Source organism: Rhineura floridana, chromosome 1 (genome assembly GCF_030035675.1).
Source record: "Rhineura floridana isolate rRhiFlo1 chromosome 1, rRhiFlo1.hap2, whole genome shotgun sequence".
NCBI lineage: Eukaryota > Metazoa > Chordata > Lepidosauria > Squamata > Rhineuridae > Rhineura > Rhineura floridana.
The window spans coordinates 194290408-194316871 of NC_084480.1; positions in this window are offsets into that span (position 1 = coordinate 194290408).

Genomic DNA, 26464 nt, shown 5'->3' on the forward strand with positions numbered 1-26464 from the left:
GGTGTAAGTTGCCCTGAACAATGCAAATACATTCGAAGGGATAGCCGTTGTCTCACAGTACAATGCTAGCCAAGACTATGTCCAATGTGTTCAATGGGGAATACTCCCAGGTGGGGAGGGGGATACCACTACAGTCTGAAAATTATATTGAATTAAAAGTCTGTCAGGGTCTAGCGTTGCCATTTCATTTTAAAAACAGATATTAGGGGCCTATCTTTGTCACCTGCATGCATGTGAAGTCCTCTTCCTGCCCTTCTTTGGGAACAAGGTGCCTATGGAGGGGGGAGGAAAGGAGAGTGGATCTGCCCCCCCAATGCCTCTTACAAACAGATCCACATGATGCCATTGCAGAGAAGCAGTGTTCCTTCCTTATTTTCTGGGCTGCGGCTTTGCCCCTCTGCTCTCCACTATTGGCTTCCTTTCCTCCAGGGCTCTGTGTGTGTGTTGTGTGTGTGCATGTGTAGGGAGGGCTGTCACTGCCGCTGCTGTTGCTCTTGCTGCCTGTCAACGCTGATAGGTGGCACAGGAGCCTGCTGCTTTTGAACTCCATCGCTGCTTTATCTGTCACTGGTTTCCTTTCTATGTGGGGTTGTTGTGATCCAGGCAAACTCGGAGAGGATGCTGCAGGAAAAGCAGCCCCAAAAATGCTGGGAGAGTGCAGAATGCATCAGCAATGCTGAGAGCAGATCCAAAACTCACACATTCCCTCCTCCTTCCCCCCTTCTTCTTTCCCGTATGTGGTTTTGTTATTCTGCAGAGGCAAGGAATTCCAGGGCCCACTGCGCAGCTCCTGGCTTTCCTTTAGCTTGCTCTAAGGCCAGCTTAAAGCAACAGCCACCCAAATGGAAGTCTGCTTTGTATGCACACTAGTGATGGAATCCTCTCCTTTTAAGATAAAAATTAACGCTCACACTATCGATGATTTCAAAGCGAAGGGAAAGATATATTGGGAAAAAACCACCAAAACAGAAAACAAGTTCGGTGATTCCTAAATCCTCTCTGCAAATATAGAGAATAACAGAAATAATGAATAATCCAATGGCAACTCCAATTACTGCTGAAACAGAGCCTCTCGCTAATCTAGGGCATATGCATCTCACCACAAGGGAAGATGTGTGAATTGGGGCAGGAGTGGGGGACACAAAATGCCCTTCTCCCAAATGTACCATTAGTCCACTCATTGTGCTCCTGTTTGGCTTCTTGTTGGCTCACAGCACATAAGAACATAGGAAAAGCTCTGCTGGATCATGCCAAAGGCTCATCTAGTCCAGCATCCTGTTCTGACAGTTGTCTACGGGAAGCCCACAAGCAGGACCTGAGCACAGCCACACTCTTCCCACTTGCGATTCCCTGCAAGTGGTGTTCAGAGGCATGCTGCCTGCCTCCAACAGTGGAGGAAGAACATGGCCATTGTGACCGGTAGCCATTGCTAGCCTAATCATCAGTTAATAGTGTTATCCTTCCCACAGCACAGGAAAATAGAGAACATTGCCTAATCACCCATAGAATTTGATCATACTCCTAACATTTCTGTGCTGTACTGTCTGAAACACTTGGAAGATAATGTTCCTAGTTGCCAAGGTAACAGGAGGATGTTCTTCCTTCTGACTCCCCTCCCCACAACACAATGGCACATTTTACCCATGTTTGTTGTTCCCTCTCATAGAATTGGTGACATGGAGACGGGGTATCAACACAGGCTATGAAAAGGATTGCAAAGTTAGGGCAGCTCAGCCTGAGAGAGCTGAATGAGTATTCTCCTTCAGATGCTGCACCAGAAATGCTGAAAGAAAAAGCCAGTTATGTTTCCCCTTTCTGTTCTCGTGTGAAGCTGCCAAGCCCATAGCCAATAATTTTTGGGGTACACTGAGGGAAGGAAACATGGGGCAAGGTGGAACTGCAAACCACCACAACAGCAGCTAAATAGAAGAGATCTACCACATATGAATTGAAGTTATTTTAATGTAGTAAAAATGTATTGAATACATATTTTTCAAAAGAACCAAATACCCTTCAATTTGTTCTCAAGCCAGGGAAAATCAATGCCCATCTTACAAGTGATGCAGCCATGCGCAGCTGGAGAACAAGAAGTGCTGTAATTGACAAAGTACAAAATCCTGATTCCTTTTCCCTTCATTGGCCTTCTTCAGCTCACTCAACAGAGAGAAATGAAGCAAGGCCAGAAAATTTGCTCCCAACTTCTACTGCTGTGTTTAGTTAAGAATAAATTTTTTATGCAGTGCTTCAGGGAAACTAGATACTTTACATAAATGAAAACAAAGGCCTGGCAACCAAGAGGTCTTCCGTATGTATTGGAGGGGGGAGGGAGAATTCCACCTTGTGGTTTTTCCCATTACAGAATTGCAAGAATATTTGCATTTGGCTGACTTTCTCTTCTCCTAAAGATACAGGATCAGTCTCAGGCCAAGAACCTGGCAACCCTACGGTGGCTGCATATACTCCATACATTTAAAACACATTTAAAGTTCATTACTTCCCCCAAATAATCCTGGGAAATGAAGTTTACCTCTCACAGAGCTACAACTCCCAGCACCCCTATAATTCCTAGGTTTATTTGGGGGAAGATATGCTTTAAATGTGCTTTCAAGGTGCTTTAAATGTATGGTGTGTATACAACCCAAGTTGTTGGCTGTTTTTTTTCAGTGTCCTCACAAGATTGTTGGTATCAAAATACCAACCAGTATCCCCTACTCAAATTTAATTTGGATTAACTCCTTCCAGGGAAAGTCCAATAAGTAATTTAAAAAACCAGGCTGGCAACAACAAATTTGTCATATCTTAATTACACATTTGCAAACTAAGCCACCATCTGGAAGCACCCAGAAATTAGGAAAGGGAAGAGATGAGAAAGAGTGAGAAGTGAGAGAATGTAAACCTCTGAAAGTTGAAGATATTTAAAACTAGCATAATATCAAAGGGGAAATAGTGATGAATGGAAAGCAGAGAAATATGATCAAATGGGGAAGCAGGAAAAAAAAGCAAGACATTTGAGACACTAGGAAAGCCTGAAAGAGAAAGAGAACACAGGACAGTATTTTAGCTGTGGTAGGAGAAAGATCTAAACAAAGTTCAACAAATATTTAAACTACTGAAACAAGGTCAATTTCACAGCGAAGCTGAAACAGCAGCTAAGTAAGAAGTGGTATTACTACTGAAGAAAGTGTCACTTCACGGGAGGAAAAATAAAGCTCAAAGTCACCAAAATTGAAATGGTAGCCAATGTTACATGAATGAATTCTGATGGCACGGGGGGGGGGGTGGAAAGAAAAACATCAGAAAAGTAAGCTCCTCATTGTTCCTTTACAATCAGGGCTCCTTGGGATTGCCTGCATTAAGGAGTTCCTGGTCAGAAACTCCCTAGTGCAGGCAACAGGGGTCACTTTCTCCATTTGGAGGAAGAGGTTTGAATCCAACCTCCATTTGGAGTCCAAACCTCTTCCTCAGAATAGAGCATTTTTTCCTGTGTAGATGTCTGCAGAGGAAAAAAAGTTTCCTTTGGATGAACCAGTTTGAATCGAAATGGCTTCCTCCAAACAGACTTCAAAGGAGTTTACTGTATCTGTTTGGTGGTTACAACAAGCCCCTTTGAAGGACACCAATGAGCAATTGGCACAGAAAGCACATTTTCAAAGGAGGTTGTTGTAAATGCTGACCAGTGGTTACAAGAACCTTGTTGAACTTTAACATGTGTCAGTCACCTGACACCATTATGATGCCAGATGATTGGCAGGTGGACCTGTCAGGGTTACTTCACAGATCCCCAGGTGCGATTTGCAGAATTCCAACAGAAAAAAGGGAGATGAAGGACAGCAGTTACCAGAATTTCTTAAAAAAGAACTAAAGTACTGAAACAAACTATTCTATAAAAATCCTGAGAGTTCAAAAAGGCAAGAACAGAATTGCCGATGTAGTAGAAGTACATAAGTTATTAGAACTTAATTGTTTGCTCATCAGTTGCTGCAACCAGCAGGGACACGCATGTACAAATGAACTGCTACCTCACAGAGAACATTCATATCATGCTAGCCTGCACAGGCACTATGCCTGAACAGAGATTTCTAATCACCAGTAGATTATGCTGAACCCACCCACAATATTATCTCTGCTTGCTTCACCCAAAACCTTCCCACATTTTTCAGTGGAGTCAGTTCACACATTCAGCTGCTGGTCACTGAGTGTATCAAGTATGCATACATACATGTAAACTGATCATTTATCTTAGGGCCAAAGTAGATGTGAGTCTCATGCATGAGATTCATGGTCAGGATGTCCTGTAGGTATATGTTTTCTTTAAGATCAAAGCAACTCTGGAAGCCTTGAATTAATAAGGGCTGCAGCACTTATTTAGGGTGTGCATGTGTATTGACCCTGCACCATTTTCATGATCTAATAACTCTCTGAAGGTGTTTGCCCTAGGAGAAAACATCAGCTGGAGGATTTAGATCTGGAAAACAGCACAGTGGGAAGGGGTTTAGCCTCCTTCATTAGCACGTCAGCCCCCCATTGATTGTCCCCTGTGACTACTTACGTATAATACAGGAGATCTTGTCCACAGATCTCCCATGTCAAATCTAGTTTGCTCCTTGGGGCCTGTCTCAAGATGCCAGGTATCAGTTTTCAATGTGTTTTTTTATAATATTATCACTTCATTGACTATTGCATTTTCCCTCACAAAGCTCTACCTTATATTTTGTTGGTGCTGTTGTTATACATATGATGCTTTATTGGATAAGAACCCTTAGTCATTTGGTGCTTGAGTGATTCAATGCTAATTAGACTTTACAATGATTTCTCTTTTTGATAATACTCTGTAATCATTACTGCCCAAGCAATTAGGTTTCACAGTTTAAAAAAGGATCAGCATATTTGTTTGCAAGGATTGTAATTAAATGTGGCCAAAAGAAGAATCAGGGTTTGATTACTTACCCATTCTTTCCATTCAGACACTTGGGAACAATGACAAAAAAATAGCATTCAGTTATTCGATCTGGAAACTTTTTCAGAAAGCCTGGGTTGAAACTATTTTATGCAGTATTGTGAGTCTTTCAGGTGACACATGCTCTCTTGCACAAAGCAAGTTAATCTAATAGAGTAGGTGTCATGGCAAACATAGCCAAACATTATCTTTAATGAGCACCAAACCTAATCTACAGTAAACCTTGAGCAACTCTTCCTTCAATGTATGAGGCCTGCTCTCATTTCATATAACCTGATAATGAGCAGGGATGGGTGAATTCCCTTTAGTCCAGTCTGTATCAGTTATGGATCAGGTCCTGGCTTGGATGCCTCTAGTAATAATTTTCACAGTCTTAAATTCATTCATTCATTCATTCAAGCTTTATTGCAGGGCCACTGGCCAACACAAAATATACATTTTACAAGAAAAACCAAGATATAACATTGAGGGATATAAAATTGTTAAAATAGAATAAATACTATTTATTAAAATAATATCTATACGTTTCTCCTGTGTCTCAATTCTAAAAACTCTGATTGCTGGCCTTGGCCAGATTAAAATGCGAAGCAGCATCCAACTAATAACGTCCCTACAGAATCTAAATCGTCATCTGTACATGAGCCGAAATATTCAAACACTGACCATTCTATTCATAACGACTCTTTTGAGGTTTCCTCGATCTTCCAAAGTGGGGCTCGAGAATTTTCTGTTCAACTACAAGATCCATGGACCGACATCCTATCCAAACACTCTTCACAACCAATTTCCCACAAGGAACAATGGGCACTAGCCCTGGACTCATTACAACTAGTATTCAAAAACTTTCCGAAACCGCCGGGTTTTCTCTGTCAGTCTTAAATTCAGTACTGCAGTTTTCTGCAGCAATTTGCAAATTTTTCATTTAAAAATCTTCATGAAACATTGTCAGCATTTTAGTGTAAATTTCTCCCAACATACATATCTTGTATACAGTTTTATTTATTTATTTATTTATTTTTAAAACTTATATACTGCCCGACTAGCAATAGCTCTCTGGGCGGTGAACATAGATACAATAAAATACAATATAATACAAAAACATCAGTCTAAAATCAAATTTCACAATCTAAAAACAGCAAAGGCTAAAATCAAATTACAAACATTACAATCATTAACAAAAAATTAAAATGCCTCATTAGTCATTGTTGACTAATGTCTACAATTCTGCAAGCAATTTCTCCTATAGAATGTATTTTGTATGTTATTTTCAGAAATATGTTCATTTCTTATTCACAATTTCTCCTAAAATATGGATTTTTGTAAGCGTTGTTTGGTTGGAGAGCTGCATTGCAAAATTTAGGCATGTGTAAATTTCAAAGGATGGCTGTGATTTGGTTCTCATATTATTTTGGAAAGTGTGAATTTGATAAATTTGGTTTTAAATGCAAACAGAATCCAGTTTCTCCTTCATAGTGTTAGATGAAGAGAGAAAATACTACAGAGGATGAATCTGATGGATTAACATGTTTTTTCTTACCAGCTATATGTGAGTTCCATAGTTTAACAATGTGTTGTGTGAGTAGGGATAGAAAGATCTGTCTGTTTCGGTTCTCTCCGTTTTTCATTTTTCCAATGTTAAATTCAGTTCTCTACATTTCTACAGTGATTTGCAATTTTTTTTAAAAAAAAAATCCTCCTGAAAATTCTCCACCATTTTAGTGCAAATTTCTCCAAATAAACACATTTTTGTAGGCAGTGTTGACAAAGGTACACATTTTTGCAAGCCTTTTCTCATCATTTCATGCCTTTTTGCATGTTATTTTCACTCATGTATTCATTTTTATGCACACTGTCCCCTAATATATGCATTTTTGTAAATGTTTTTTAGTTGGCAAACTACATCCCAAAATTCCAATAAATGTGAATTTTGAAGGATGGCTGTGTTTCGGTACTCATATTGTTTCAGAAATTGCAAATTTGATAAATTCTGCTTGAAATGCAAACTGAACTGAAATTCTCACCCATCCCTATGTGTGAGTACTTCCTTTTTGTCTCTCTGTCCCGAATCTCCCACTGGACAGTTGCTTCTCTTTCTGCAATGGCTCATACTCTGCACATCAGAGGCAAATGTAACATTGGAATTGATTGCCACTGTGTTATATGAGACTAGGCAATGAATTGAGTAAAGCTGCAAATAAAAACAAAAAGTAGATCAGTCTCCACTTGCATAGGATTAAAAGCAGGCTGCAGCAGAGACTCAATGTAAGTACACACATAGGACCTCGTTTTTAGAAGTTAACATATTCTGTTTGGAATTATTAGACAATCAACAATATGACAGATCTTTTGTTAAAAGCAAGGATTCAGGTCATTAGTGTGAATGTCTTTGTGTCTGCTCACTACAGTTCTCAACTCCGATGCTAAACTCTTTGGAGCTGTTGAAATGAAAAGGTCCTTGTTCAGCTACAGACTGAATCAACATGAAGGCATCCCAGTGAGGTGCTCTGAATTTGGTACACAGCAGGATACTTTTTGAATTATTCAGCACACAACTGGAGCAAGATGTTTTTTTTTTAAAGAAACTGTAATATAGAAGCATTTATGAATTTTAAAAAGTTTAAAAAGGAATCAGCAGTGCACACTTAATCATTTTATGGGCTACATGATTTGATCTGTTTTACCTTACCTTTTGTGGAATTGGAGGGGCATATTTTTTTAAAACTGCCAGTAACATTTTCTCTCAATAAGCAAACAGGAAATCAATCAATAGTACATCCAACTTCCAAAGTCACCATAAACCTCAAATATGCATTGCTTAATAGAGATTAAACTCCAAGTACCCAGTTATGCCTGCTGCATGTGTAGAGAGAAGCATGTACAATGGCTCTTTTGGAACCTTCTCACATGAAAGGAAGCATTTACATGCCTCATGCTGAATCGGTGACCAGTTCCTTTCCAAATGCCTTGTGTGGAGACTAGACGATTGAACAAGAAGCAGAATTTGGCTTAAATTCTATTTCCTGCTACTGCGACAGGTGGTGGCCCTTCCAGGGCTCTCAGAGGGTCAAGAAAATGAAGCCCCCAAATAAGGGGGTTTGCACAAGACCCCCCCCAGGCAAAAGACTGATTCAGTTCAAGTGGAAGCAGATGAAGGATTTACTATGACTCGTCATACAGAAAACTCTTTCCAAGCTTTCCCTTGGTGTTTGGCAGAAATAATATTCATATGTCTGCCCTTCACTGATGCGGCTAGATAATTTTAGACTCTGGACTTAATGTGTGTGTCTTTAGATGGTAATATGTATTATTTCAAAATGTAGTAAGCCGGCCTGGGGGCCTTCTGGCTCATTCTGCTGAATGGGGCCCTGGATGTCTGCTCCCAAGTCCTGCCCTGATGTCACCTCTGCTATCCGACTCACTTTGTACAGAAGGCCTTGTTGGGGGTTTCTCACCCGTGGGAAGTCTGGTTGGCAAGCATCCCAATGCAACCTCCTCAGGAGTGGTTTCGAAGGCCCGGCCAGCATAGTCAAGGGTCAGGGATGATGAGAGTTGTAGTCCAACAACATCTGGAGGGCATCCCATTGGCTATCCCTGATCAGGAGGCTCATCACATTTATGTAGCTTAAAGTACCTTGTGAAAATGCCTTGGGCCTTTTATTTTTTATCTGTAATTGTTTTTCATGATGCTGAGGTGTATCTTCCTTCTCTTCTCTGTCACTCCCTAGTAGATTATGGCTAGGTCCTGGCTTATAATACCTCATTGCTCATTGTCATCATACACACTGCTTTGTACATTTCCTATGAAAAAGGGATCTATATGGCATAAACCTGTAATCAAAAAAAGCTTAGTCCCCCTATATTAATTTCATGTTAATTCACCTGTCTTCTTAGATTGTTAGATAAACAAGCAGGATCATACTAGTTTCAGTAATGTTCTGTTTCTGGTGCCAGTGAATTTGGCACATTCATTTGATTTTCCTCTTGACATTTTCAGGTGTATGTTTCCCCTTCACCAGTCTATAGTTCTTAGTGTGCTATAATGGTAGGTTATGTATGAGGCAGTTGTTCAACTCTGTACTGTACTTCAGGTTTGCCTAAGTATTGATTTATGAAATCCAATGTGATTCCATTACTGTATAAAGAGATTAATATTTTCTTAATCCTGTCAGGTTTGTGGTTTGATTCATATTTATCAAGAATGTGCATAGGTGAAGGTTTTTCTTATTTTTCATCTTGATAGATTTAAAGTCAGGGTGTCAGATACAGATCTAAATAAAAAATATGAGTGGGGCCAGACCTATATCTCTTACAGTAGTCAGGGTCATATATGTTGGTTCAAGAATAAATAGGATCTTGATCAGCAAGAAAATGTTTGTCTCGAACAGGGGACTTCAGGAAAACTGTTATGAAGTTCAGGTGACATCCTGCTTATGTACGTTCATATCATGAAAAGCTGAGCGACACATACGCATGCGTGCACACACACACACACACAAAATATAGCAATGTTGTTTCAATACCAACAGTAACTGAGACCCAAACTAAGCATGAGTCAAGTGGTTCATGTGGGTCCAAGTTTAACATCAAAATGAGCACACAGAAAAGGGGAAACTGAACTTTCTCCCACTGTACCTTCCCAAGGCCAGTGGTCCCAGCATGATTTACTTAGCCTGGGTTACTTCCAGCACTAAAGCAAGGGGAAGAAAGAACATTGGCAACAGACCCTATGGAGGTAAGGCTGGGGAGGGTAGACTCAGGTTGGTTTACTTAAAAATGCAGACTGACTGAACAAAATCCATGAGCATTCCTACTGATAATGCTAGTACTGTTACGTTAGTGCTCATGTAATTGAAAATGAAAATGGAAATGGACTGCCTTCAAGTCGATTCCGACTTATGGCTACCCTATGAATAGGGTTTTCATGGTAAGCGGTATTCAGAGGGGGTTTACCATTGCCTCCCTCTGAGGCTAGTCCTCCCAATCTGGCTAGGGCCTATTCAGCTTGCCACAGCCGCACAAGCCAGCCCCTTCCTTGTCTGCAACTGCCTGCTGGGGGGCAACTGGGCTCCTTGGGACTGTGCAGCTTGCCCACAGCTGCCCAGGTGGCAGGGCACATAACCCCTGAGCCACTCACTGTGGGGTTGATCTTTAGCTGGCCCTTTACACCCAGGAGACACGAGCAGGGACTGCTCACAGACTCTGGACTCCCAGCCAGGCTCTCCTCCCCACTGTGCTACTGTAATTTGACTGGGTAACATTTTTCTTCCTCCATGCATCTAGTATAAAATGATTACTGCTAATCATGTTTAAAAAGATGAGAGTCAAGTGTTCAATAAATCAAAATAATTTTTTATGTTTTATGGGTTTGTCCTCAACAGATAGTCATTTCTTTCCATGCAATTAAGTGGGTTTTTTTGTTATGTTCTGAGCAGTGACCTATAGCAAACTATAGGAAGGAAGTATTTGTACAGGCTACACACACTGCAACCATCAGTGCATGTCTCAAATTTTACACAGAAATCAATGTAACACGTTTCTTTTTGACTTCCATCCTCTCTTACCCCTTATTTGAAGTCAAAAGCAGAGATGTGTAAACCTCTATGAGAATTTGCACTAGTTTTATCAACCTTCTTTTCCTTTCCTTCTGTAAAAGTAGTCTAGCAGTGGTGGTCCAGGCGAAACAATCCAGCCCCTGTCTACTGGTTCTCCCTTTTCACCCAACCCACTTTGCAAATCACAGACAATTGGAGGTCTTTTGTTTGCGGATGAAAAACTTAAGTTCTGCCTTACATTCTTCATTCACCATCTTCACAGAGACCATTCACATGTCCCAGTAGCTGATAGCATTAGAACTGTCTCTTCCTAATTCATTCAAGTTAACAGCTCCTTACTCTGAGGCAGATGGAACTATCCCATTTTGCCCTTGTAATAACATTGCAAGATAGCTAAAGCTGGGTTGTTGTGACTAGCAAAAGGTTGTCCACTAAGTTTTGTGTCTGAGTGAGAATTTGACCATTACGCTACACTGGCTGCCTCTATGTGGCCCAGATCTACAAATGCAGCAGAATGAGGGGACAGATAATTGCACTGCTTCCAATTAATTCTCCCCTGTTTGTTTGTTCGTTCTTTATCTGTCTGTCTATTTATGCATGTAAACAGATAGCACATATGGGGAAAGGGTTCTAGCCCAGTCCTCTCCCTACTGTGCTAGTTTTCTGCTTGTAGGTTGCCCCTTCCCCATAGGGGAGCATTCAAAAGTGGCACCAACACCTCTGTACTCTGACATGGTGTCATCCTGCTTACCAATAGTGACCTCATTCTCCAAGTCTGAATCCTTATGTAGCTAAAATGGCTCCTTCAACACACACACAAAAGTAAAGTATCAGCAGACTTGGGAGAATCCCAAGGTTTTCTGGAGTACAAAAAATGGGGGGGGGATAAATGAGTGATCAAAAATAGCCCAATGTGTACTGAGCATGCTGAATGGTCATGGAATGCTGACTGTTGTCAAGGGTTGGGTTGGAGTGGAGAATCCCGAAAGGATGCATGGCTAGTTGACTGGAACTCTGAATAGGGGCATACCTAAAACAGCAACATTTTGAGGCCGGTCCCCTCTTATCTATTCAATCAACTCCTGCTGTTATGTGTAGAATCAGTGTGAATACTCTAGCACTAGAAGTGCATGAGAGATCTCAGTGTTTATCTATAGATAAATGACAATATTCCCGGCACCTAGTCATCAAGGAAAGCATTTTGTAAACTGAGTCTTGTCTATAAAAATAGCAACGGGGTAAGTTGTGGGGTATATTTTTGTTCCTGTTCAAACAAATAATGAATATTTTATTATCCATCTTTTAATTCTATGCCAGTTTCTTCTCACCAGTACCGAGATCTATTGTTCCCTGAGCCATGGTGTGATTGCTATCACTTAAACAGACAGCACTTATTGGACATTAAACTTCTACTAATGTATTATAATTATTACTTCAGGGTAATTTGGTGCTCTGCTAGAGAATCAGAGCTAATCTGATGGTAACGGCTCTTCCAAGGAGCTGTTCATGTTTTTGCCTCTCTTTCTGCACTGAAAACTCCTCCTAATGTATCTAGATTCTAGCCTCAGGCTGATTAATGATCTCGGGGCTGGAACAGGTGATTTGTAGCTAAATCAGCCCGCACCAGAAGAGATTCAGGGTTATTTCAGTCAATACTGTTAAATAAGTTTAAACAGTGACTTCTGTTAGCACAAAATGTAATCCAGTAAAGAGAGGAGGGGGGGGCGGGCAGGGAAGAGACAATAAAGAGAAACAACCAAGGCTGCTTACATATGCAAAAGCTATCAGAAAACATCAGTTGTAGTGACAACGAGTTTTACACAGCTTTAAACACACACATAATTGGCAGCGAAGTCAATTTTCTTTACACAAAAATACCATCTCCCTAATAATGTGAAAGCAAAACTTGAACAGCATACACATCACTGCTGCTTCTCCTTTACTTTAATTAGACCTCCTACTGTTTGATGCAAAGTCTAAAACTGAAGGGATAGGAGTATATGAAGCTGCTGTATACCAGGGAACAATGTTGGTCCATTTAGCCGTGTACTGTTGACTCTGACTGAGAGCTGCTGTCAAAGATTCCATACAGAAAATGGAATTCCAGCTCTGTTACTGAGGTCCTTTGAGCTGGAGATACCAGGGGCTGAATTTGAGACCTTGGCTGCATTCAGAAAGCAATTTATTCTGTTTGCCAGATGTTTCCTTACCTGTTAATTTCTGCATCTAATTTGCTGTTTCACATAACATAAAAGCCACTTCTGGAAATCTAGTGGGATATTGAGGAAGTTTAGTGCTCATTTCCATGTAATTTGCTTCCAGAAAAAATCTGTTTGCAACCCCATTAACCCAGAACGTTGCGAGAGTGAAGTGATGAAATTTGGGGTGGTATACCGACATACAGTTCTTTCCTGCCATTTTCATGGGGAAATCATGGGGGAACAGAAGTGCACCTGTGTAGAAAGGGTGGGAGAGTACCAATGATGTTCATGGTTGTGTGACACCACGCCACTGGTGTTAATGAAATTTAGGACGACATGGTGGTATATCAGTCAAAAAACCACAATTCCATAATGCAACAGGTACTGCAGTGTGAAAGGAATGTTAGAAATCGGGACAGAAGTGCTGCCATTATAATCGGTAAAACTAATGCAATAAACCCCATGTCTTAACGTAGCCCATTATGCTTATTATATTATTAATAGGTGTACTTCCCTTTTTTCTTCTCCCTCTCCCACCCACCTTTATTCATTTATAAGAACCCCACAGGCTAACTGTCACCACAGAGTCATTTACATTTTATCCCCATGGCTCAAATGAATGCATGGCTGGCCAATCGTTTATCCATGTGAGCTAACAGTTACAGAAATGATTTCCTGATAAGGTGGATGCCACTGGATGCCACTTCCTTTCTCTTTCCCCCAAGATATTTTTGCCTCACATCACAAACATAGCCAGAAACAAAACAGATAATTTCAAGGTGGGTGAAATGGCTGAGAAATGGTCCTTTTCAATTTGGCCCAACTGTGGTGGAAATCTTTAAGTCTCCTATATAAATGCTAAGTATTGTGGCCGTATACACACAAAATGTGAATGCTTGGATCCATCTTCCATCCTCATTACATTTTCTTCTTTTAATGGATTTGTCCATTCAAACCTTTAAGCACTGAAAATGAAGCAGTGAGAGCAGGGCTGGCTCAAGACATTTTGCTGCCTGACAGGTAGCAGCAAATTCCCCCAACTTGTATATTTTTGCATGTCAGTGCCTCCCCTTGGAAATAAAAATACAACATAAATCAGTTAAGTGATGAAACAAATGGCTGCCCTTTCATGGTAAACTAAATTAGCTGCCTGAGGTGGCCACCTCACTCTTCCTGTGAAAGTGAAAGAGTCATGTGAAAGTTCTGTTTTGGTTCAGGCAATCAGACCCTACAACTTAGGTGAGCCCTCTAACCTGAAGGAAGCATGACCATCTGTATCATTCTGCCAAGTGTACAGAGAATTTTGCCACACTTAAGATACACTTGTGCGGTAAAACGGTATCCAGTCACAGATACACAAACAGAGGTATGAGGCACTTGACATCGTCTCTTGCCCCCACATCACCAGTGTCATGTCCATAACTTCTTCAAATGATGTTTCACACACATTATAGTAAAATGGGAAGGTTGTGCACTTAGACACCCCCCCCCACGCACCTATTTATTATTACAAAAGGCTGGTACTTATTTTCTGTTAGGGATGAGAGCATTTCTTCTTCTTCTTTAGGGGGATAAAAAGAGGGTGGTTGTGAAAGAGTTAATCCCAGTGAAGAGGCTGTCATTCAAAGAAAGAGAGAGAGAGCATTTATGATTTTGACATACGTTTATTGTAAGGGCAAAAGTCTCAGGATGTAGCAAGAGTTACAAAATGGGTGTTAAACCTCCTGAACTATTGACTCATGATTACGAATAGGATTTTGTTATTTAACCAGTAATAAGAGTAGAGTTGTTCATTTCTCACTTACCTAATCAGTAAGAGGCAAAAGGGAATGATACTAGCCCTCACCAGGTGCCTTCCTTACAGTCAGAGAGAACATGAGAGTGGGGCCATTCTAAGTAGTCATGAAAGTAGAATTCTCTGAACGGGAATACCATTCTCTCTTCTTACCCATCACATTAGCCCTCCTCATGCTTTATATGTACAGGAGAACATGCAAATAGGGAAGAGAGCTGTGCTGAATAGCCCCTCCCTCTCGCATCCACACATACTACACAAAGGAGTCTTTGTGAGAACATGTTTCCATGAATCTGGGACCCTGATCATTCAGAGTTGCAGATTGTATGGACACCTGTACGTGCAAAGGCTCCCTTCCCTCGGATTCCTGCACTATACACGAGGAAGCCAGGTTAAGTAGTGGTTAGAGTGTTAGACTACGACCTGGGAGACCAGAGTTCGAATCCCCACACAGCCATGAAGCTCAGTGGGTGACCTTGGGCCAGTCACTGCCTCTCAGCCTCAGAGGAAGGCAATGGTAAACCACCTCTGAATACCAGTTACCATGAAAACCCTGTTCATAGGGTATAAGTTGGAATCGACTTGAAGGCAGTCCATTTCCATTTCCTCTTGTCTCTGGATCTTACATGTGTGTTCCCCCCCCCTCCCTAACCAAACTGGCATTTCACTTCACAAACAGAACTGACACTGTGAACATTCAGTTTTTGAGTTCTACACTGAACAGTGTGCAAGCATTCTATATTATAGCAGCTGGATCAATAATGAAAGGTTTGATCTATTGCATAAGACTAAATGTCTGTGTTGCAATCTTTTCTAGTCTTTTGTAGATGCATGCTATACCTGAGCCAGTGCTGTTGTTATTCTTTAACAGATTTATATCTCACCTTCCTATCATTTAGGCATTCAAGACAGCTTACTAACATATTTAAACAAAGTTGTCTTCAGTTTCAGTGAAGGTGAGCTTGTACGTTGACCTTCCATCATGGAAAAACCAGCAGATTCCCTCCCTCATCCATACAAGAGGATCAATATAACCCCTACCATCAACAGATGGTGCCACATCAGCAGTAGCTGTGAAGCAAGAACAAGGCCTCCTCAGAAGCATCCACTCAGGCCCTCCAGTATGGTAGGAGAGCAGATAACAATGTCTAGGTCAAGGTTGATCCTGCCACACAGTTCTTCCCACAGATGGCTAGATTGATGGTAGTTAGAATATTCACAAGAGGGGCTGGGGGTGATAGAACTGTCCTTCCCCTTCATCAAAGTCAGTGGCAGTTCTAAATGTTTTGGATTTGGCAGCAGAAGCATAGCGAATAGTGCCCTCTCCTCAGAAAGCATCCCCCTCCAAAAGAAAAGCTGGAGCGCACTGAATAATGCCAGTTTTGAGTCAGGAACTCCACATGATTTTTTGTGGCAAAAGGATGAGAACTATGCTACCTCTCAGTGGATTCAGAACAGCACAGTAAGCTGCAGGGTGGTATGAAGAATTACTATGGCAGAGCGATAGTAGCTTTGGAAACTACCTTGTCTAATACTGGATACAGCCTCCCTCTTTCTCTCTTGGGAGCCTACATTTCGCATCCTCCCACTGGCATCTCTTGCCATTGCCTTATTCTTCCTTTCTTCTGTCCCATGGCTACTATTTAGAACCCCTATTATGCTGCTTACAGTGCCAGTATGAGGTCCAAAATGTACAGAAAGATCTTCAAAGAACAGTGTTAAATGGCTGCACATTAGGATTTCAGCAAAGATTAGGATGGCACTACATGCCGAGGTTAAAGTCAATCAGCAGTGACATTTAATGTGGAACAAGTCAGAGCCAAAGGCCTGTGCACTAGCAAGTCAGTTAGCTCTTTGGAGGTTCCATGTGAGTAACAGCCCAGCACTAGGGATGGGGCTCGCTGCATGGTGTCAATCCACATGCAGTTCAATAGTCCGTCATTTCTTTATTATTATTATTTATTGCATTTATATACCGCCCCATGGCTGAAGCTCTCTGGGCGGTTTACAACAATTAAAAACATTAAAACAAATATACAAATTTAGAAAAACACATTTTTAAAAAGCAATTTAAAACACATGCTAAAATGCCTGGGAGAAGAGGAAAGTCTTGACCTGGAGCCGAAAAGATAACAGTGTTGGTGCCAGGTGCACCACATCAACAAGAATTTGGGGGCCACCACTGAGAAAGCCCTCTCCCTTGTTGCCATCCTCCGAGCTTCCCTCAGAGTATGCACCCGGAGGAGGGCCTTTGATGTTGAGCATAGTGTATGGGTGGGTTCATGTCAGGAGAGGCATTCCATCAGGTATTGTGGTCCTAAGCAGTTTACAAGTCCATCCTTTTTTTGTTTCCACTTTCTCTGGCACTTGCTGATTCAATCTGCTGCTCAGGGTTTTTGGCAATTCGATCCGCAGGTGTTTTTTTTCAGGGGTTGCAAATTATTTTTGTAGATGCTTATGTAAATGACAGTATTCCATGTAGTTTTCTGGTGGCAGGAAAAACATTGTGTAAGTTTTAGGTAGCTGCCATGAATGAATGATCTCAGTGTTTTATGTGGTTTTTTGGCAGAGGGGTAAAACATTATGTAATTTTTACGTTGCTTACGTGAATGAGTTGATCACAGCGTTCCACGCGGTATTTCCCCCCCTATTTTTACATATCAATGAGTCTGTCTTGCCTCAGGGTTACTCTCTTTTGGATATGGTCTGTGCCAGTTTGGAAACACTGATGCCTCATAGAAGAGAGAACAGTACATCCACCACTTTCCCGGGGTGAATGATTGATTGCTACTTGCACCGAACTGAGTGGCTGGTGGTTAGCACAGTGTGTATGTGTGTTATTCATAATAATCTATTTTTTACAAAAAAGGGGGCGTTCTTTGGGAGTAGAGATAATGATAATGCGATAATAAAGCTTTTTTTCATAATATATAACGGACAAATGGCAATCCTATGGTTGACATATCTTAATTACGAAAAAATATGTAAAATAGGGGGAGGATTAAAAAAAACCATCTTGCTGATTGCAGTCACAGCTGAAAAATCTGTGATGATTACAGCTGCAACCGGCTGCAAGAGATCGGTGCTGCTCTGAAGGAATAGCGAACTAGCAAAATCAGTTGGGATCCGGTACCAGGTTTAATTTTTTTCAAATATTCTCCCCCATCCCTACCTAGCACCCTGTGCATAAGAACATGTAAGAGCTCTGCTGGATCATCTCAAAGACCTTTCTAATCCAGCATTCAGTTCCCACAGTGGCCAATTAGATGCCTGTGGGACGACCACAAGCAGGACATGAGTGCAATAGCAGTCTTCCACTCATGATCCTGGCAACTAGTATTCAGAGGCATGCTCTCTCTGAAGGTAATATAGTCATCACGACTAGCAACCATGGATAGCCTTATCCCCTTTTAAAACTGTCCAAGTTGGTGGCTGTCACTACATCTTGTGGAAGTAGATTCCATAGTTTAACCATGAACTGAGTAAAGAGGTGCTTTCTTTTGTCTATTCTATATCTCCCACCATTCAGCTTTAGTTGATGCCCCAGGTTCTAGTATTATAAGAGAGGGAGAGACCTTTTCACTCTGGCAATAGTAAAATGGTTGGGTATCGGCAATTCAGAAGGGAAGCCATGTGCAATCAAATCTTGTATCCTGGACCTTGCATTTTGGAAAAATACTTTAAATTCTCTTTTAACAAGGGGGGAGGGGAGGAAGGAATGTGCAAGGGAGGAAGGAATATACATTTCTGGAAATAGTCACTAGGACTTGAAATGAATGGAAAAGAATTTACACTAATGCTAGGAACAGAGCTTATATTAAAAACAACTCTGGAAATCCAACTGAATAGCTGTTAATGTGAACATGTGAAGAAGAAGAAGAAATTAAAAATATTCTTGAAGAAAAAGGAGGGTTTCAGACAAACCTACTCCAAATACCTGTGGCTGCTTATACAACACAAGCCAATAGCGTGTTATAGCTCCTCCATCATGGAAATAACCTTCAATTCCTTGGCCACAGCCATGACTTCAGGATTAGAATTACCTTCAGTTTGAAACCTGGAAATAAGTTCCCTTATCAAGGGCCTCTTTATCATATTTTAAGTTTTGTGCAGTAAACAAAACTCATTTTTATTTATACACTGTCATATTTGAGCACATTAGTCATATTTAAAGCCTTTTTTTGGTAGTTGGTGATTTATGTGAAATCATGCAAACACCACGAGGCTGCTTTCCCATAATAAATATTTTATGCTTAATCAGGCAATTGTTATTTTGGATGATGTGCCATGAATGTTATTTTTTCTGCAAATAGTTTATTGCTGACCTTGAAGACAAATGCCAGCAGCACATTTCTTTTCTTTTCCATACAAATGCTACTACAATCTGGTTTAAATTGGATTTTGGATTCTGCCCTAGATGAACCCCATAAAAGGAGCGGGGAAGGGCACCTGCTGAAAAGGGTACCCAGAACAAAAGAAAGCACTCTAGAAATTCTGATAAACATGTGTATTGATCCTTGTGAAGAGCATGATAGCCAGGGCCGGTTCTAAAGGGCGGCCAGGTGGGGCACTGGTCCAAGGGCCCCTGGAGCTACAGGGTAACAGGGGGGCCCTCAGGGGCCCTTCCATGATCTGGGGTGATCCACGCCCCCCACACCCCCTATTTACCTGTCTCCTGCCCTTTAGTATTGCCCTTAACGAAGATGGCAGCCACGGTTTCCCTAAAGTACTGAAGCCCCTGCCGCCATCTTAGTTGATCACAGAGATGCACGCGTGTAGGGAAACCGCAGCTGCCATCTTGGTTAATGGTAATAGTAAAAGACAGAAGAAAGGTAGGTGGGGGTGTGGGGGACCGCACAAATGCATGAGTGCAAATGCGCACACACGCCAGGGCCCAGGGCAAGCTGATGCCCAAGGGCCCTGGCATGCCTGGAGCTGGCGCTGATGACAGCCTATGATAGAGCTATGATAGCTGTAAGTCACTGACACAGTTGTAAAGATTCATCAAATGAGGATAAACTCAGTAACCAAAACTGTAACCATATGGTATGCAATTTCAGAAGCTCAGCAGGAGGCTGGTCCATTAATTCATTTTAAACTGCAAAGTTAATCATAAGCATACTGTTTCTGATATGTCTCACAAGAATCCAGTGCAGAAACATACTAAAAATATATTATGTCCCTAACATGTGTTCCCTGTTGAGTGGTAGGCCTAACATCACAATCCTCATGAAAAACCTCTCCAGAAACTCTCTAGATTTAAAATACTAAAGAATCGTCATACAAACTCTGAACACCAAGATCTGGGAATTGCATTAAAATTCTTTCTCAAAGGACCTAGTCCATATATAGTTAACCTTTGTTTCATTGTATTTTTAATGTTTTTATTGTACATTTTTAAACTTGTAAACCACTTTGATGTTTTTAAATGAAATAGCGGTATATAAATATATTTATAAATAAAGACGTATATTAAGATTCAAGTACCTCTTTCATGAATTTGGAAATCCACCATGAGAATGAGTGAATTATTAAAAGATGGGATGGTTGGTGGTAGAGTAGATGTTTTGTATGCAGAAAGCTCCAGATTTGATCCCTAACATCTCTAGTTTTAAAAAAATCAGATAGCAGATGATGGAAAATGCCTCTACCTCAGAGAGTCGTTGTCAGTCAGGCTGGACAATATTGGGCTAAATGGGCAAATAGCCCGATCTGGTGTTATCCAGCTTCTTTTGCTTATAATCATATATATATATTTCCAGACATCCATTCTATATATTACTAGCAGCCTTGTGCCCAGTATTGCACAGGAATTCTAAGAAACCAAAAAATCAGTGCAGTTTTGAAATCAGTGGTTAAACTGAGTGCAGTTTTGAACGGTTCTTGATTAAAAAACTAGTGTCCAATTGTATCCAAACACAGACAAAAATTTCCTCCATGATCTCAGGAACCTTCATGCAAAATTTGGTTATGATATGGTAGGTATCCAAATGCATAGCGAACAAACAACTTTCCAAAAATTATAGCAGATACTGGAAATAATTTAAAATAAATACAGCTATTACAGATTTTACCTGTTAAGATGATCAGCTAGGACCTATGTTTATGATTAATGGATACAATCTTCTCCAAATGTTAACTCATGTAGTATCTATCTGGATACAAAAAATGCCTACATATCACAATTTAACCCAATTGCTGTACATTTCCTCCCTTTTTATAAAACTGAGAGAAAACCCCCCACTGTCTCAAGTCAATATGAAGTTAACTAAATGTAAATGTACTGCTTTCAAGTAGATTCTGACTTATGGTGACCCTATGTATAGGGTTTTCATGAGGCTGAGAGGCAGTGACTGGCCCAAGGTCACCCAGTGAGCTTCATGGCTATGTGGTGATTCACACTGCAGGTAAATTCAACATTTTTACAGAAGTTTTCTCAAGTGACACTATGTCTAGGATCCTGTAGTTACTTGTAGTTAAAGAATACATTTATTGTACCTGATGCTGTAATAACTTATACAACTCACAAGGTGGCACATACTTAGACTGATGGATGATGACATACACATGCAGAACGTGGAGCAAATCATCACTACGACTCATTAAAAGCTAAGGGCAAATGTGAAGAATGCCTTTAAGCTTCAAAAGGAGTCCAGCATGTTATATGGGCTGCTAATGATTTCCTCAACCCACACCATATATCAGAGGTATCCATCCATGCATGCAAAGCTAAGAACTCAATCCAGGCTCTGTTCCAAAGCTAGGAATAGACCTTCTTGATGTTTGGAGGAAGATCTGGATTTTTTTTAAAAAAAATGTTTCTTAAAAAATTTTCTGGATGGAATCAAACATTTTCTGAATAGTGAGTAGGTTCAGTCCCATATCCTAAATAACATTGAGGAGCAACACCTACCCATTCATTGGGTTGCCTGCAAATGTTGTAGTTGTTATGTGCATTGAAGTCGATTATGACTTATGGCGACCCTATAAATCAGTGACCTCCAAGAGCATCTGTCATGAACCACTCTGTTCAGATCTTGTAAGTTCAGGTCAGTGGCTTCCTTTATGGAATCAATCCATCTCTTGTTTGGCCTTCCTCTTTTTCTACTCCCTGCTGTTTTCCCAGCATTATTATTATTTCGAGTGAATCAGGTCTTCTCATTATGTGTCTAAAATATAATAACCTCAGTTTCATCATTTTAACTTCTAGTGACAGTTCTGGTTTAATTTGTTCTAACACCCAATTATTTGTCTTTTTTGCAGTCCATGTTATCCGCAAAGCTCTCCTCCAACACCACATTTCAAATGAGTTAATTTTTTTCTTATCCGCCTTTTTCACAGTCCAACTTTCACATCCATACATAGAGATCAGAAATACCATGGTCTGAATGATCCTGACTTTGGTGTTCAGTGATACATCTTTGCATTTGAGGACCGTTTCTAGTTCTCTCATAGCTGCCCTCCCCAATCCTAGCCTTCTTCTGATTTCATGACTATTGTCTCCATTTTGGTTAATGACTGTGCCAAGGTATTGATAATTTATTTATTTATTTATTTTATTTCATTTAATTTATAAACAGCCCGTAGCTAATAGCTCTCTGGGCGGTGTACAGGATAATTCTTGACAAGTTCAATGTCCTCATAATCTGTTGTCATTACTTTAGTCTTTTTGACATTCAGCTGTAGTCCTGCTTTTGCACTTTCCTCTTTAACTTTCATCAGCATTCGTTTCAAATCATTACTGGTTTCTGCTAGTAGTATGGTATTGTCTGCATATCTTAAATTGATATTTTTCCCTCCAATTTTCATACCTCCTTCATCTTGGTCCAATCCCGCTTTCCATATGATATTTTCTGTATACAGATTAAACAAGTAAGGTGATAAAATACACCCCTGTCTCACACCTTTTCCTATTGGGAACCAACCGGTTTCTCCATATCCTGTCCATACAGTAGCCTCTTGTCCAGAGTATAGGTTGTGCATCAGGACAATCGGATGCTGTGGGACCCCCATTTCTTTTAAAGCATTCCATAGTTTTTCATGATCTACACAGTCAAAGGCTTTGCTGTAATCTATAAAGCACAGGGTGATTTTCTTCTGAAATTCCTTTCTCTGTTCCATTATCCAAAGTATGTTTGTGATATGATCTCTGGTGCCCCTTCCCTTTCTAAATCCAGCTTGGACGTCTGGCATGTCTTGCTCCATATATGGTAAGAGCCTTTGTTGTAGAATCTTCAGCATTACTTTACTTGCATGGGATATTAAGGCAATTGTTTGACAATTATATTGTATATATTGTCCTTGCTTTTACCTTTTATGTACACCGCCCAGAGAGCCTTTGGGCTTCGGTCGGTATATAAATAAAATTAAATAAAATAAATTAAATAAAATTACTGCATTCCCTGGGATCCTCTTTCTTTGGAATTGGGATATATATTGAATGCTTCCAGTCTGTGGGCTGGTGTACATAAGAGAAAGGAGAAGACCACTTGGGAATTAGAATTTTGCAGAGAGGAGGATAATAACGGCTTGTTAACCCCGTGGGGGGTGGGAGATTCTGTCGAGCCCAGGTAACAGAGGGAGATGTGCTTGGCGGAAAAGGTTTTGGTGGGGAGGGTGGGAGGCCACGATATTAAGAGGCTAGGCGGCAGATGCCAGATAGGTGTGAGGGGCAGGCCAGGCCAGTTTTGGGGAACAAGGGATAGATGTTTAATATCCATTCCATGTTCCGGGCCTGCTCACCACCAGAAGATAACTGGGGGAGGTGCAGCCCCAACCATTCTTCGACTGCTGCTGTGTAATGCCAGGTCTGTGGTACAGAAAACATCTCTCATCCATGACATGATCATGGATGAGAACGCAGACCTGATGTGCATTACAGAGACCTGGCTGGATGAGGCCTCAGCTCCTGTCCTTGAGGCCATGTGTCCAGCCGGTTTCCAGTACGCACAGCAGCCGAGGATTGGTAGGCGGGGAGGGGGAGTGGCAGTTATTTATTGGAAGTCCTTGATTTTTGCCAGACCCACTCTCCACGAGACCAAGTTTGTTGGCTGCATGTACTGGAGGTTGGGCCCTAAGGGCAGTTTAGGGATTCTCCTTGTGTACTGCCCACCCTGCTGCACAGCTGGCTCCCTGACCGAGGTGCTGGAGGTCATCTCGGCTGTGCAGGTTCTTTCCCCCAACCTTCTGGTTTTGGGGGATTTCAACCTGCATGCCGAGGCGGCTCTCATTGGAGCCCCTTGGGATTTCATGGAAACCATGACTTCCTGGGAACTGCACCTTAGTAATTTTGGGCCCACCCATGTAGCCGGTCATGCTCTCTACCTTGTATTTGTCTCGGGAGGGGGAGGTAGTGCTCTGAAAATGGGGATTATTTCTTCAGACCCTGTGTCATGGTCAGATCGCTATTTGGTGAAAATGGACCTCCTATTGCCGCACACCCTCTGCAGGGGACAGGGACCTATTAGGATGGTCCGCCCCAGACGCCTGATGGAACCAATAGGATTCCTGAGTGCGCTGGGAGATTTGGAGCTGACTGAAGACCACCCAGTCGAAACCCTGGTGACAGAGTGGAACAGGGAGATCTCCGGGGCAATAGACCGGGTGGCCCCGAAACGTCCTCTCCCCCTGAATAGAGCTCAAACCGTGCCATGGTATACACCACGGTTGTGGGGTTTGAGGCAGGAGGTGAGACGACCAGAACGCCAGTGGCGGAAATCTCGCTCAGAAGATGATTGGACACGGGTTAGAGCAGCAATAGCGGCCTACCAAGTGGCAACAAAGGCAGCAAAGAGGGGTTTCTTTGCTGCCTCTATTGCATCTGCAGAATGTTGTCCCAGGAGGTTGTTCCAGGTGGTCCGAAGCCTGATCGGTCCAGTTGCGCAGGAACCCTTGGAGCACTCTAAAGCCTCCTGTGACGCATTTGCGAAACATTTTGCCGATAAAATCGATCGTCTGAAGAGTTCGATTCCGTACGCCGTGGATACAGGAAGCAGGCCAGAGACGGTCAGTTGCGATCCAGTCTGGTGGGATCGGTTTCAGCCTCTTCCCTCTGAGGAAGTGGACAAGGTGCTCTCTACTGTGAGACTGACCACCTGTTTGTTTGATCCTTGCCCCACATGGCTCATTGCGAGTTGTAAAGAGAGACTGAGCGAAGGGATCAAGGCGGTGGTAAATGCCTCCTTGGAAGAGGGGGCACTGCCATCTGCCCTCAAGGAGGCGGTAATAAAGCCCATCTTAAAAAAGCCCTCCTTGGATCCCCAAGATTTGAATAACTTCCGCCCAGTCTCCAATTTACCATTTTTGGGCAAGGTGATCGAACGCATGGTGGCCAAACAGCTACAGACACACTTGGAGGAAGAAGATTATTTAGATCCATTCCAATCGGGCTTCAGGACTGGATATGGAACTGAAACAGCCTTGGTCGCTCTAGTGGATGATTTGAGGAGGGCGTTGGATAGGGGTGAACACTCATTCCTCGTCCTCCTGGATCTCTCTGCGGCTTTCGATACCGTCGACCACAGTATCCTTTTGGATCGCCTGGAGAGAATGGGAATTGGGGGCACTGTGCTAAAGTGGTTCCGATCCTATCTCTCTGATAGGCACCAACGAGTAGCATTGGGGGAGGAGGTTTCAGACCCTTGGCCTCTTAATTGTGGTGTGCCACAGGGTTCTATCCTCTCTCCCATGCTATTTAACATCTATGTAAAGCCGCTGGGGGCTATCATCAGGAGATTTGGGCAGCAGTGCCACCAATATGCGGATGACACTCAGCTCTATCTCTCATTTAAGTCCTCACCGGAGTTGGCTGTGGAGACTATTTCCAAGTGCCTGGAGTCCGTAAGTGAATGGATGGGAGGTAACAGGCTGAAACTGAACCCTGACAAGACCGAGGTACTGCTGGTGGGAGACAAGAGAAGATTAGGAGATAGTGACCTGGTGCTGAATGGGGTTAGTTTGCCCCTGAAGGACCAGGTTCGCAGCCTCGGGGTCATTCTTGACTCCCAACTGTCCATGGAGGCTCAGGTATCAGCAGTGAGCCGGGCAGCTTGGTATCAATTACATCTGATACAGAGGCTGCGACTCTATCTTCCGGTTCATTTGCTCCCACGGGTAGTGCATGCCCTGGTCTCCTCTCGCTTAGACTACTGTAATGTGCTCTACGTTGGGCTACCCTTGAAGATGGTCCGGAAATTACAGCTGGTACAGAATGCGGCGGCACGATTGATTAAGAATAGCAGCTGGTGGGATCACATCACCCCAGTGCTTGAAGATCTGCACTGGCTACCAGTTGTTTACCAAGCCCAATTCAAGGTGTTGGTGTTAACCTTTAAAGCCCTATACGGTTTCGGTCCAGTGTATCTAAAGGAGCACCTCCAGCATCACCAAATATGCCGCCTGATGAGATCAGCCTCTCAAGACCTTCTCTCGGTCCCACCAGTTAGAACAGCTAGACTGGTGCGGTCCAGAGAGAGGGCATTCTCGGTTGTGGCCCCCACCCTCTGGAACTCTCTGCCATATGACCTACGCCATGTCCCCTCCTTGGTAGGTTTCTGCCAAGGACTAAAAACATGGCTGTTTCAGCGGGCATACAGAATCACTAGTTAATTTTAATTCTATAGTGTACAGATGTGGGTAAATTGAATATGTTATGATTGTATTTATATGTGTATTTTAAATTTTAATTATGTACGCCGCCTAGAGTGGCTGTTTATTCAGCCAGATAGGCGGCCTAAAAATAAAATTTTATTATTATTATTATTGTTTAGTTTTCCATATTTCTTGACAATTTTTTGTCAACATTTGGACAGATTCAGTTTCAGTAGCTTGTAGCAGCTCTATCGGTATGACACCTGTTCCTGGTGATTTATTTCTTCCAAGTATTTTAAGAGCAGCTTTCATCTCACATTCTAAAATTTCTGGTTCTTCCTCATACTGTTCCTCCATGAATGAATCTGTC